This window comes from Dermacentor variabilis, chromosome 2, assembly GCF_050947875.1.
Source record: "Dermacentor variabilis isolate Ectoservices chromosome 2, ASM5094787v1, whole genome shotgun sequence".
Taxonomy (NCBI): domain Eukaryota; kingdom Metazoa; phylum Arthropoda; class Arachnida; order Ixodida; family Ixodidae; genus Dermacentor; species Dermacentor variabilis.
Genome location: NC_134569.1, coordinates 102,649,298 through 102,663,982, shown reverse-complemented (window position 1 = coordinate 102,663,982; position 14,685 = coordinate 102,649,298). Strand labels below are relative to the sequence as shown.

At 50.1% G+C, this 14,685-nt stretch overlaps 1 protein-coding gene across 3 annotated transcripts in view; it reads left to right on the top strand.

Moving 5' to 3' along the window:
- Positions 1-14,685, top strand: part of LOC142572431 (progranulin-like) — a 461,641-nt gene that overhangs the window by 258,391 nt on the left and 188,565 nt on the right. For 2 of the 3 annotated variants that reach the window (XR_012826080.1, XM_075681534.1), the window contains exon 4: positions 14,221-14,344. The exons of the other annotated variant lie outside the window; for it this stretch is intronic. The gene's annotated coding sequence lies outside the window, so the exon portion shown is untranslated. The remainder of the gene's footprint in view (positions 1-14,220; positions 14,345-14,685) is intronic. 3 annotated transcript variants of the gene reach the window in all.

The following is a 14,685-nucleotide window of genomic DNA, read 5'->3' as shown; positions in this document are numbered from 1 at the left end:
CCGCGGCAGCTATGATATAACTAATCGAAAAGTAAGTTTTCACCTGTGGTGAGCACCACTCGCTTTGATGATATTTCCTCTGCTCTCCACCACCATCTGCGCCAAGCTCTGTTGCCATATTGATTATTTCACGTTTCTATCAGCTTGAAAGTGTACATAACCTGCCCCGCGAAGTTCACGCGAGCGGCAACTGCACGTCCTGCACGCGACAGCTGCTTTGTGTGAGGACAACGCCTGCTACTCGTCATTCCTTTATTCTGTTCTCTCTCTCTCCCTGTCTTCTCTCGGCGCGAACCACCATCTGCTGTCTTTAAGAAAATAACGAAATGAAGCTGTAAGAATGCCCGTCACCTCGGAGCCACTAGGGCGTTTGCTTATGAACAATATGCCGTGGGCTCATTTCCGGGGAGGGGGCCGACAAGAATGCGCGGTACGCCATTGTTCTCGTTGTCCAGGAGTGGCGGCGCAGGTCGGCGTCGGTGGATGGCCTCTGCTCGTTGAGCGTTTCTCTCCCGCCCGCGGCGTACTTACGCTCGCCGTGTGTTTCAACGTGATGTGTCGGCTCATACACCGCCTAGAGTTGAAAGCGGTTTCGCCGAAAGAATGCGGCCGCGGCCACGGTCGGCACCGCGCCGTCGCACCAAACGACCCTGTCACCACATCGAGACCGAGACCATCAGGCGGGCCTCCCATTTTCCGAGCACCGTCCCGTGCATGGGAAGCACGAATACTACACCCCCTCCCCCCTCCACCCCACCCCCCCGTCCCCTTCCCCGTTCCTTCGTCCTCTACCTCCTGCCTTCGTTGGCACTCTCCGCCCACTCCATTGAAAAGAAACACGGCTTTACTTTCTACCGCTTCATTGTGATTGTGCCTCCACAGAAGTGAAAAAAAAAAAGGCCCATAATATTACTCTGCGATCTCGACGTAGCAGCGGGGAAGTGGAATTGGCACCGCTTGTTGACGTGAAATCTTTGAGCTAATCTGTGAGTTAAGGAGCCGTTGCATTGAATCTTAGGGCACTTACAGACCACTTATAGCAATGAATTTCCACGCAACAAGACCCCTGTGCAGTGAAACTTGACACAATCTGAAAAGCCTTCTTAGAGAAAAGTGCGGACAACAATATGGACAACAGAATAAATTGGAGCTAGAACAGAAATATTCAATAATTTTTTTTACTCATGTTTAAGTTTGAAAGTCGACTTAAGCCTACAAAGAACCTCTGGCAGAAAAAGGGGAATAAAATGTTGCTGTGCCAAATAAGGAAGAATGGCAGAAAATGCCACCATTGAGGTGCGGTTTATCTTTCCTTTGTTTACCTTAAGGAAGTGGAGGGTAGGAGGAGAAGAGAGGGAGGCAAATAATATAGCACAGATTTATTACGCGTTCACAGATACGTGAACAGAGCCGCAGGATGAACATGTTTCTTTTCGCTTTAACGCAACGCGTCACGCTTAGATTATCTTGGACAACTGCAAAGTCGTTCGTCACCAGTAAAATATTTATGATGCTCTTTAGTATACGGACTACAACAACGCGTTCAGAATAGCTGAAGGGGGGATCTCGCACCAGCCTCGGCCATGTCGCACAATAACCCTTCTAGTGTCGCCTGAAAGATGCGTCTTGGCGCTGCGGAGACCGGTGCAATATCATGAAAGCGCAGTCTTCGACTACTTTAGCCGATCGACCACTGTACAACGCCATTAATTTCTCTCGATTTCGTCGAGCGACGCACGCTTCCTCTGGCCGGAAGACGGCGACGTCCGCTCCACGCCAGCAAATGCCACCGCACTCGGACGAGGCTCCGTACAGGCGAGGCGCGGCGCGGCGCGGCGCGTTCGGCTCGCATCCGAAACTGGCGGCGCGCAGTCAGTCAGGCATGCGGACCGCGACAGAGACCGCAGCCGCCGACAATCTAGCGGGGACAGCGTGCGCGACGACTCCTTCTCCTCGGAGGCGCGACAGCGTTCATTGTGCGAAGCAGTAGCAGCAGAAACCTCCGATGCAAGCGGCAGCAGTCGTCAAGAGCATCATTAGCCCAGCGACGGTGGCCGTGGCTGGACGCGAAGCCTGACAGAAAAACAATCATCGCCCGCAGCGCTAGCGCGTACGTACACGACGCGCCTACATCGCTGTCCGTGCGCGTAGCGCGTGCGGAGAGGAACGTAGATAAAGCGGGGGTGGAAAGGCAAGCTCCGCATGGAGAAAAGAAAGACACGCGTGTGGACGGCGGCCAAGAAAAAGAGAAAAATGGCTCGGCAGCCCGGGTGAGAAGCGCTCGTAGTGGAATAAAGGAAATCCGCTAATGGAGACGACCTCTGCATAATGCCCTGCCACTGGCTACTTTCCACTGCGTGATAGTTATGGCCCCCATGGAGGGCGGACCGCGCTACTGTGTGGTCCTTTTGTGGCGCGCTGTCTTCCAGACTCTTGCCTCCGGTCTGCTGCGGCGCATACGCCGCCACCGCTGCGCAGAATGTGCTTGGGCTGACTTTCTCTATGATCGTCTATCTGAACGATCGTCGCGTACCGCTCGCGCGCAAGATGCTCATAAGCCGGGCAGGAAGAAACGAATTGAAAAAGAAGATGGAGAGAGAGCTGAGCAACAGGAAAGAAAAAGAAAATGCGTGTGGTTGCGCGAAGCGCGAGAGCCCTTTTCATAGAAATGTTTTAAACAAAAGTGGACATCTATACTGGAATGGCCTCGCTTCGTTAATAGCTTGACGTTATATATTGTTGCGCGACCTTTTCTTTCCTCGACGTAGGAACCATGCCTTCTTTCACTCACACACCGAAGGTAACTTATCCAAGTTTTGGGGTACTACCTGCCAACTTTCCTTAATTGATTGTAAAATTTACGATTTTACCGATGTTGCGTCGAGATTAAAAAGAAATATGATTTTATTTCCGAAAATGCATCGCACGTCGGTCCCCCTACGTTCCTTTGCAAATTTTCTAATGGTGAACGAATGCAAGAGGGATGCTTGCTTCGCGCAAGTTTATACAAACAAGTCCCATGAAGCAGGCGAAATTGGCAACATCCTTGTTGCTGAGAATATCCGTGATCTATAAACAGTTTCTCGCTTGTCAATATTTGCTGTTTCAAGTTTGCTACTGCTTCGGTGTGCTGCATCTATAAGGTAAATAACTATTACTCAAGTGCATATGTATCCGTGAAAAAAATGTGGGCTCCAGGGCAAGCATTAAAAAACTACGTGCTGTCTTCCCTCTGTGCTACCTTCCTGATAGCTACCTACCTCTTTGTACGTTTGTTTCATTTAAGAAATGAGAAAGTTTAGTCCGGATGCACACACGCCGCACATACGTTTCGCTTTGCTCTCGAGCCAGCCATAGCACACCATGGACATACCCTGTAGTGCTGTGGCTGGCTCACCCGCGTCCCAAATTCTACAGCTTGGGTCCAGCGAGTTGTCCATGTATTGGACTCTGAGCCCAGGCGTGACTCAGCCGTGCCGGTGCGCAGACGGCGCTACTGCCAGTAGGAGAAGACGAAGCCAGACACTGGGGCAGATTCGTAAGGAACATGGACATGTCCACAGCTCCTGGATAGACATGTCCTGGCCTACTCACTGTGAAGAGTTTGACTTGCTGGGCTACATTTCTCAGTTATTGCAATAAACGATTGGGTTCATCCGTGTCCGCCGAAAAAAGCGATATATACGACAGCTCGCTGCTTTACCTTTTCAGGAGCAAAACAGTTCACCTAATCTAGACACACACACACACACACACACACACACACACACACACACACACACACACACACACACACACACACACACACACACACACACATATATATATATATATATATATTGCTTTTGGATCACTAACCTGTCGACACTGCCAACCAAGTTGAGTCAAGCCAAGCAGAAGATCAGGCAAACAACATGGCGGAAAGCACGATAAGGGTGTCCACTACCTCTAGGAAGCAGAACGGCAGTTGCATGGCATCGCCGCTCTGATGTGCATGCAGGCCCCAATGTGGATATTGTCACCACGTGACAATATCCACATTGTCGTAGCATGCCATAGCAAAACACTTACATGCATTTACGTCAAGTCATTTGACGTAGAAGCAGCCGATCCTCGAGTGCAAACAAACACGACAGCCGAAGCCAGATATGTCTGTATAATCACAGGATCGAGAGTGGCCTTTCGGTATCTATATACTGTGATGCACTTAAGCATCATTAAAGTAATAATTAGCTAAGAAAATCGACTAAACAATTGTTATTTTTTGGTAAACAACAGAAAAGCACGTACTACAGTGAAACCTCACTAAACCGAAATTGGCCGGATCTCGGAAAGTGTATGTACTAAATGGTAGTGCTGCTTAGCCGAAATAGCATGAGATTGCCCTCTTACCTGTCAAAAACGAAACTCAGACAGAGTGTCATGAATATATATATATATATATATATATATATATATATATATATATATATATATATATATATATATATATATATATATATATATATATATATATATATATAGGCTCGTCTCTTGAGCATCGCTCGATGATATCGTAATACGTACTATATATATATATACTTGGTAGACAGTTCAGTTCATTGCCTCGAGAGAAAAGCTAATGCTGACAGTCTATACGAGACCGGCTTTCATCTCGTCATCATCAGCCTGGTTACGCCCATTGCAGGGAAAAGGCCTCTCCCATACTTCTCCAACTACCCCGGTCATGTACTAATTGTGGCCATGTTGTCCCGGCAAATTTCTTAATGTCATCCGCCCACCTAACTTTCTGCCGCCCTCTGCTACGCTTCCTTTCCCTTGGAATCCATTCAACACTATCCTTAAGCTTCATCTCCTTAGTTTTCATCTGACATTCCGTACCACTATACAAAAAGTGGATTCCTTTTCGCTTTTTTTTGTTTTTTGTTTTCTCAGTCGTCGCACATTTCAAATAAAGAAGTTACGAGCGCAGCGACTATGGTATTTCTGCAGAGAAGTTTAAGGCGAGGCAGGCATACTTGGCCGCTAGCATTGTATGTATGTTTCAAAAGACTAATCAGCAATAATTTGTTAAGTACCTTTTTTGTTCGAACGTTGTGGTAGTTTTCAATGTGGCAAATTTGGAGGCAGTCACATTTCGACGCACTACAATTGTGTTTTTTTTTTCAATCCTGAAGATCGCACGTAACGTGAGATAATCATCTTTAAATTTCAATCACTTCAATCCAGGCAATAGAGGTAGCACTTTGTTACGTTAGACGGAAGCGCGCCATGACGAAACACGCGACTAAGTTTGAATTACTTCACGTCGCGGCATGTATCGATACGAACGTTTTGCCTGCGAAGCACCTGCCGCGATGTTTGCCATGCGTTTCCGTTTGAGTTAAGAGCGGTGCTGCCTTTTCTGCGCTCCCAGCGCGCTCTGATATTGCGAGGATTCAAACGCTTATTCAATATCAAAATTAAGAAGAAGACGAAGTGGTAGAGCCAAGGTAAGAAGTTAAGCTAGTCAGCTTGACCGGCCTTCGACTTATCGCTCTTCAAAGCAGAAGACAGTGGTGAGCGAGAACGTTATTTAAGACGAGCATTAATAGACAGTCGCTATGATCGATGCACTAATTATAGGTGAAATGGGTGATTACCAATCGAAGTAACAAAGGTTTAAGATCTAACCAAGATCTAAATTGAATTTCGGTGGTTAATATCTAGAATTAGGTGCGTTTTCTCAAGATATTTACCTTTTTAACTAGGGGTGCATTGAAATAGGAGTGCCTCCAAATTTGTCATGTAAAGAACTATACCCCCAATGTATCAACAAGAGAGCTAATGAACGCGTACTTGCTAATTAGTATTCTGAAACTTACGTTATTAGTGGCAAAGTACCTCTACTCCGCCTTACAGCTCCTCTGCAAAAGCTCCATGTTTGGTAATCTCATAGCTGTTTTTAAAAAATATGTATAGTCTCAAAAAACCCATTGCATATATCGATAGTGCGTGTACTCTCTACACAACACGGTTCAACCGTGTGCTATAATGCCATAGGTACAGAGCTCTCGCATGGCACGCCTTAAAGACTGACTCTGTCAGACGCTGACCAATACACTGCATCAAACGAAAAGGCGTTCCTTTGCTTGCGCTCCTTCGTGCAACGTATAAGGAGGCGCTGAATTCTGGCACACTCCCGCTTTTGCATCGACGTCTCATGCGCTGCTTCTGACTGCACCAGTTCTTTTCGGACCTTGCGTCCGCACATTTGTGGCTACAAGCTGTGCGCAACGACCAGGAATACAAGGAAGACGACGCGGGCGCTATAGATAGCGGTCGGAGTGATTGCCGGCATGCCTCTACAAGGTTAGATCCGCCCGTAGATAGCACCACTCTCCACATCCTCCTCGCTCAAGATCGTGCCAAAACCAGAGCCTGATTATGAAGCACGCCGTGTTATGAGGACGCCGGATTAATTTTGACCAGCTGTTCTATAACGGGCCCTGTTGCGGCTTATAGGGTGGCGTTAGGGCAAGAGTCCACCAAGCCCATCGAATGCTACGTCAGGTTGTAGGAAATAAAGGAAAATGGTTTTATTAGCTTAGTATACACGATACACGGCTCCAGTACGGAAGCCCACTTTGTGCAGGAGCAAGTTAAACGTCCAAGCTCGCATCAGGACCCTCTGTCCCCCACTACTCGAAAAGTCCCCGATTTTAATACCGTTATTTTCCCTAGGAGAGTCGACTATAGGGAATCTGAAGACTGTCCAGCAGCAAATCATAATCATTGACTCTGTTGCGATACCACGCCCACGATCGCAGTAGCCCCCAGTAACTCCGCCTCCGAAGAGACTGGTTTGGAATCTGTGGCAAGAAAGCAACCTGCGCCTCAAGTCGCCGACGTTATTCCCCTCCTTTTAATCCTTCGCTCAGGCTGTCAGGTAAAGGACGTGATGAGAACCTTTTGTGGGACCCGTCAAAAGTTGGTGTCTACGCTGCGTTGACCTTGTTGCGTTTCGCCTGCGACACGTGGTTTTGCCGGCACGACGGCGGCGGGGCGGCGGACATTTTGGCCCGATCGTCGTCACCGCAACACTCATCGCCAGGTGTTTCCAGGCGCGTCTGCGGCGATGCGACCGCCTAGGGATTTCGTTCCAGTCATTGTGCCCGAAACAGGCGATGCCAAAGCAGGGATCTCATTCCAGTTATTGGGCCCGAAACAGGCGATGCCAAAGCAGGGATCTCGTTCCAGTCATTGTGCCCGAAACAGGCGATGCCAAAGCAGGGACCATCTTCTCGTTACAGTCATTGTGTCCGACCGGCAGCGCCACGACAGTGTGCTGCGCAGCGCCACGACCAGGTGCTACGAGATCGTGCGCAGCGCCACGACATGGTGCTACGGCATCGCTACGACAGTGTGCGTCACCATTAGCCCATTGTACATTCACGTGCTCGTCTTTTGAGGGGTTCCTTCTTGCCCTCAACTGCGAGAGTATAAAAACAGCTGCCCCCGGACGCCAGAGGAGGGCTCCGATTTCTTCCGTTGAGTGAAGTGCTCTCCCGTCTCTCTACTTCGGTCAAACCTGACCGCCAACTCTTTGCGATGTTAAAATAAACAAGTTGTTTCGTTGTTACCTGTCGACTCATGCTTTGCCGGGACCTTCGGATGCTTGCAGTTGTACCCCAGGCCGCCAGGCCAACGCTACCCTTGGGGCTTGCGACCCAGGTACAACCACGGGCGTCAGCGCCGAGTTCCCAACCGATCGCTCCAGTGTCGCGATCCAAACATCTGGTTGGCAGCGGTGAGATCGCCTACGACTTCAAACATCTGGTTGCCAGCGGTGAGATCGCCTACGACTTCAAACAACTGTCTGCCAGCGGCGAGATCACGACAACGGAGGCCAGCAGCAAAGAGATGCAGTTGACAGTATGCTGAGCAGCTCAACGACGATCCGGGAGCAGTGCAACGAGCCCTGTGTGACGACTGGTTGCCTGCAGCGGAACGACTGCGCGGAATTCCTGCCTGCGAGGTTTGGTGAGTGCGGGACTTTCTTCTTCTGAGCGTTGCCAGGCTTTTTGTTAGTGTCAGAAACAGAGCTGGTAATTGTGGTTGTCGTTGCTGCCGGGTTAGTTTGCGGCAAGACAATAGTAAGCAGTAGAGAAAGCAGCATTCAGAGCAGCCATGGATTTGAAGTCGTTGCGCAAACCGAAATTGTTGGAGCTTGCAAGAGAGTTGGGTCTGGATGTCTCAGACAAACTCAGAAAACCAGAACTGATAAAGGCTATTCTTGAGTTAGAGGCTGAGGATGACGAGCTGTCGGAATGCCTTGAGACTATTGAAGAGAGGGAGACTGCAAAAAGAGAAGAGCGCGAACGTAAAGAACAGAAAGAGCGAGAGCAACAAGAGAAAAAAGAAGAGCGTGACCGTCAACACGCTTTGGAAATGAAGCGTCTCGAGATAGAGATGGAACGCGCTCGTAATGGAAGTCAGGCACACGGTGCAGGAGAACGCGTATTGTTCAAAATGACTGACCTGATGCGGCCGTTTAAGCTTGGAGAGGACATTGGTTTGTTCCTGGTTAACTTTGAGCGAACGTGCGAGAAGCAGGGGTTCTCTCGGGAAACGTGGCCACAGCGCTTGCTCACTTTGTTACCCGGCGAGGCGGCCGACGTAGTCGCTCGCTTGGATAGAGAGGAAGCAGAGGATTTCGACAAAGTAAAATCGAGTCTGCTAAAAAAGTACCGGCTGTCTGCGGAAGCGTTCCGTCGGAAGTTTCGGGAAAATGAGAAAGGCAAAAGTGAGTCATATACAGAGTTTGCGTATAGGCTTATGTCGAACATGCAGGAGTGGCTCAAAGAAGAGAAAGCGTTTGGTGACCACGATAAAGTTCTGCAGTGTTTCGGGCTAGAACAGTTTTATAGTCGGTTACCGGAGAACGTGCGATACTGGGTCTTGGATAGGCCAGACGTGAGTACGGTGGCTAGAGCCGCTGAGCTAGCCGAGGAGTTTGTGACGCGTCGAGCTCGCGGAGCTAAGGACGGTCAAAAGGGTGAATTTGGCTCCAAGTCTGAGAGGCCAAGGTTCACGCCCATGAGATTTAAGGGGGACACGCGTAGTGAGGATGCGAGTGAAAGCAATCCGACCAAACGTAAAGAGACGGCAGCCGAAGCCGAACGCAGAAAGCGGTTCGAGATGAGGCGAGCGGGCGTTTGTTATACGTGCCAGAAGCCGGGTCACTTTTCGGCGCAGTGTCCGGAAACAACACCAAAAGTTGTGTTTTTTTCAATAGGCAGCACTGACGAGAACATGAAGCTTCTCGAGCCTTACATGCGAGACCTCCTCGTGAACGGGAAAGAGTGCCGAGTGCTTCGCGATTCCGCAGCTACGATGGATGTAGTTCACCCGTCTTATGTAGAACCCTATATGTTCACGGGCGAGTGCGCGTGGATCAAGCAAGCCGTGGAAGCTCATAGCGTGTGTCTGCCGGTAGCAAAAGTGCTTATTGAAGGACCTTTCGGAGCGCTTGAGACGGAGGCGGCAGTGTCATCTATGCTGCCACCCCAGTACCCGTACCTATTTTCAAACAGGTCCGATCACCTCCTGCGCGAGAAGGGGCTTTTGTTTGGTGAAGCTAGTGTTCAGGCCTTAACCAGATCGAAGGTTCGGGAGCTCGCTGCAAAGGCGGTAGTTGCGGGGCCGACGTTATCAAACAACGAAAAAGGGTCAGAGGCGCAGCAAGCTGATATTCAGAGCACGCCCGAACAGAATAAAATTGAGTCTGTAGCGTTGAAGGCGCCAGATACTGGAGAGGAAAATCCCGACGCGGGAAAGTTAGAAGAGCTATCTACTGATTTGCTCATCGCGCCTACGTCAGACGGACTTGATAGGTTGCTAAAAGTCAGCCGGACGGCTTTGATAGCCGAGCAAAAAAAGGATGGCAGCCTGGAAAACGTGCGCTGCAATGTCAAAGAAGGTATCGCCAGGAAAACTGCGCGTTTTGTGGAAAGAGGTGGAGTCCTGTACCGGAAGTATCTAGACCGCCGAGGAGTGGAGTTCGATCAGCTGGTCGTGCCTCAATGCTATCGTCAGGATCTGTTGCGCTTGTCACATGGGGGTTCGTGGTCCGGACACCTAGGAGTTAAGAAAACTAAGGACCGTCTCTTGCAAGAGTACTATTGGCCAGGGTGTTTTCGGGACGCAGACCATTTCGTGAGGACATGTGACACTTGTCAGCGGGTGGGCAAACCAGGGGACAAATCGAGGGCGCCGTTGAAATTGGTACCTATCATTACGGAGCCTTTTAGACGGCTCGTTATTGATACAGTGGGACCTCTGCCGGTAACAGCCACGGGGTACAGACACATTTTGACTGTGATCTGCCCAGCGACAAAGTTCCCTGAAGCAGTGCCGCTTAAAGAACTCAGCTCAGTTGAGATAGTTAATGCACTACTGTCCATATTTGCGCGAGTTGGTTTTCCTGAAGAAATTCAATCAGATCAGGGCACAGTGTTTACTAGCGCTTTGACGACAACTTTTCTCGAAAGGTGTGGGGTAAAGCTGCTACACAGCTCAGTGTACCACCCACAGTCGAATTCCGTTGAGAAGCTCCACTCCGTCATGAAGCGCGTGTTGAGAGCCTTGTGTTTTGAACATCAAACTGACTGGGAGCTGTGTCTGCCTGGGGTGATGTTTGCTTTAAGGACCGCGCCGCATGCGGCTACGGGGTTTTCGCCAGCTGAACTGGTGTACGGTCGCTCGCTTCGATCTCCGCTTCGCATGCTTCGAGAATCATGGGAAGGTAGGGGCGACGACCCAGTCGTGGTGGAGTACGTGCTTAAGCTCCTCGAACGCTTAAGAAGGGCACAGGAGTTGTCAGGTGAAGCAATGACAAAGGCCCAGCAGAGGGCCAAGGTTTATTATGATCGGACAGCCAGGGCCCGTCGTTTTGAGGTTGGCGATGAGGTCATGATATTGCGCACATCGCTAAACAACAAACTAGACGTGCAGTGGGAGGGCCCAGCGCGAATTGTTCAGAAACTGTCGGACGTTAACTACGTGGTAAGTCTGCCAGGAAAGCGGAAAGCACAGCAAGTTTACCACTGTAATCTGCTCAAACCTTATAGACAAAGGGAAGCAGTGGTGTGCATGATGGTAAACGTTCCTGAAGAGCTTCCGGTCGAGCTTCCGGGACTAGGCTCAGTGACGAACAGGGAAGACACCGGTCAAGTCATTAGTGACCTTATCAGTAAAGCACCGCTGTCGCCTGAGCAGAAAACCGAACTACACCAGCTATTACAAGAGTTTCAAGGTCTGTTCTCTGAGAGGCCTGGTAGGACTTCTGTACTTACTCATGATATAGAACTTACCTCCACAGAGCCAGTACGATCCAAGGCGTATCGGGTGTCACCCCGCCAGAGCGATATTATGGAGGCTGAGGTAAAGAAAATGCTACAGCTCGGTGTTATTGAGGCAGGTGAGAGTGATTATACCTCCCCTTTGATTTTAGTTGAGGTACCGGGCAAGGAACCTCGTCCTTGCGTCGACTACCGCAGGCTTAATTCCATCACTAAGGATCAAATTTATCCGATCCCTAACATCGAGGAGCGCCTTGAGAAAGTTAGTAGCGCTCAGTTTATTTCCACCCTAGATCTTGTCAGGGGTTATTGGCAGGTTCCACTTACAGAAGAGGCTAGTAGGTATGCGGCGTTCATTTCACCAATGGGAACATTCCGTCCTAAAGTGTTGAGTTTTGGTTTGAAGAACGCGCCATACTGTTTTTCAAGTCTCATGGATAAAGTGTTGCGGGGACAGCAAGAATTCGCTTTACCGTATCTAGACGACGTAGCGATATTCTCCGCATCCTGGTCTGAGCATATGACACACTTGCGGGCAGTGCTAACCCGCCTGCGCGAAGCAGGCTTGACAGTAAAGGCTCCTAAGTGCCAGTTAGCACAGGCCGAGGTTGTCTACCTCGGTCACGTGATTGGTCAGGGTCGTCGCCGCCCCTCTGAAATAAAAGTGGCCGCTGTGCGAGACTTTCCGCAACCGCGCACAAAGACCGATATTCGGTCGTTCTTAGGTGTCGCCGGCTACTATCAGAGGTACATCCCTAGGTACTCTGATATCGCGGCTCCCCTGACGGATGCTCTAAGAAAGACAGAGCCTCAAACAGTCGTCTGGGACGAGACAAAGGAAAGAGCTTTTAGCGCCCTAAAGAGTGCCCTAACAAGCCAGCCTGTGCTACGATCGCCAGACTATACAAAAGGGTTCATTGTTCAGTGCGATGCTAGTGAGCGAGGCATGGGCGTTGTACTGTGCCAACGGGAAAATGGAGAAGTAGAACACCCCGTCCTGTATGCTAGTCGTAAGCTGACCAGTCGTGAGCAGGCGTATAGCGCCACCGAGAAAGAGTGTGCATGTCTCGTGTGGGCCGTTCAGAAATTGTCATGCTATCTAGCCGGCTCGAGGTTTATCATTGAGACAGATCACTGCCCTCTCCAATGGCTGCAGACCATCTCTCCCAAAAATGGCCGCCTCCTGCGCTGGAGCCTCGCTTTACAACAATATTCCTTTGAGGTGCGTTACAAAAGGGGGAGTCTCAACGGTAACGCCGATGGCTTAAGTCGAAGCCCCTAACGTAGGAATCAGCCTCAAAATTGTTTGTTACTGATGTTTTTCTTCCTGAGGCAGGATTTTTTTTAACATATTGCTTTTGTTTAGTGTTTCAAAGTGATGATATGCTTTCTAGTGCAATTTTTCAATTTGTGGACGCGTTCTGAGTGATGCTAGACTACTGTAAGGAACTAGGCAGTGGTATAAAAAGGGGAAAGAGCCTGGCAGGGCTTAGTGAGGGTTGTGCCGTGCTTGCTGACTGAGCGGTTGAGTTTTCAGCGTAGTTCTAACGCTTGCCGGGAACGAGAACAAAAATGTGAACTCTCCCGAAGTCACTTTGCAGTGTCCCGTGCGAACCTGAACGAGAGAACGAGGCCTTCTCTGTGCGCTGCGCTCAAGAAACGTCAAGGGACGCCCGACTTCGGTTATGAGCATCATCGAGCGACATCCCTCCGGACAGCGGATGCAGTCCCCTGTCCATCGGGATCTCCTTTCCCCGGCGGGGCGGTCTGTTGCGTTTCGCCTGCGACACGTGGTTTTGCCGGCGCGACGGCGGCGGGGCGGCGGACATTTTGGCCCGATCGTCGTCACCGCAACACTCATCGCCAGGTGTTTCCAGGCGCGTCTGCGGCGATGCGACCGCCTAGGGATTTCGTTCCAGTCATTGTGCCCGAAACAGGCGATGCCAAAGCAGGGATCTCATTCCAGTTATTGGGCCCGAAACAGGCGATGCCAAAGCAGGGATCTCGTTCCAGTCATTGTGCCCGAAACAGGCGATGCCAAAGCAGGGACCATCTTCTCGTTACAGTCATTGTGTCCGACCGGCAGCGCCACGACAGTGTGCTGCGCAGCGCCACGACCAGGTGCTACGAGATCGTGCGCAGCGCCACGACATGGTGCTACGGCATCGCTACGACAGTGTGCGTCACCATTAGCCCATTGTACATTCACGTGCTCGTCTTTTGAGGGGTTCCTTCTTGCCCTCAACTGCGAGAGTATAAAAACAGCTGCCCCCGGACGCCAGAGGAGGGCTCCGATTTCTTCCGTTGAGTGAAGTGCTCTCCCGTCTCTCTACTTCGGTCAAACCTGACCGCCAACTCTTTGCGATGTTAAAATAAACAAGTTGTTTCGTTGTTACCTGTCGACTCATGCTTTGCCGGGACCTTCGGATGCTTGCAGTTGTACCCCAGGCCGCCAGGCCAACGCTACCCTTGGGGCTTGCGACCCAGGTACAACCACGGGCGTCAGCGCCGAGTTCCCAACAGATCGTACCAGCAGTCCGATCCAAACAACCTCTGCATAAGCGCAGGTGTGTGGGTGGTGGTGGTTTGACTCGTGGCAAACGTCCAATTAACGCCTTAGTGGTGTTGAGACGTAACAGCACCCAATGTACGGCACATGAGCGGCTTAGCACTCAGCCCCCACCAGAACGCGGTCACCGTGCCAGCGATGCTGATTTGTTAATTTGATGGTCAAGACATAATCGCGATGCTGCCAAAGCGCTTTGCGGAAGATGCACAGTTTTACGGCGTTTTATTAACCACTTCCCGAAAGTTTCGCTTTTTCACATAGATTCCAAATCTGCGTTGGATCTACATGATTTTTTTTCTTCTTTTACAGAGGAACTGTGTATGGCTAGAGTACCATGACATTTTCGTGAACACGAAGGGTAGTGCCTTGCCTTCTGAGGACCAAGTTGGCCGCCATGAGGACAAAAAGATAAAGCAGCAAATATTCGCAACAGGTAGGGACTTCTGTATGCTGCATAAAAAATCCAGACTGCACCTTGCAATGTGATGTCAACATATCCATTCATCCATCCAGAACCGTACGGAACGTCCATAGCACTGCGGATCAAAGATGAGGCTAGCGTTAAATGATAATCAAAAGATAATTAAGAGTTGATTGGGTTGTTCGGGAGAAAAAGCAGGGGAGAAACGGGAGCAAAATCTACTCAGGCATAGGTATAACTCTACGAGATAAAGCAGAGATGTGATGGTAGATTACGGCATGCATGGTAAGCCGCAAATAGTTCACACAGGAGCGCAACTGTCCGCAACACATTTAAAGGGGGGTGTCGTTTGT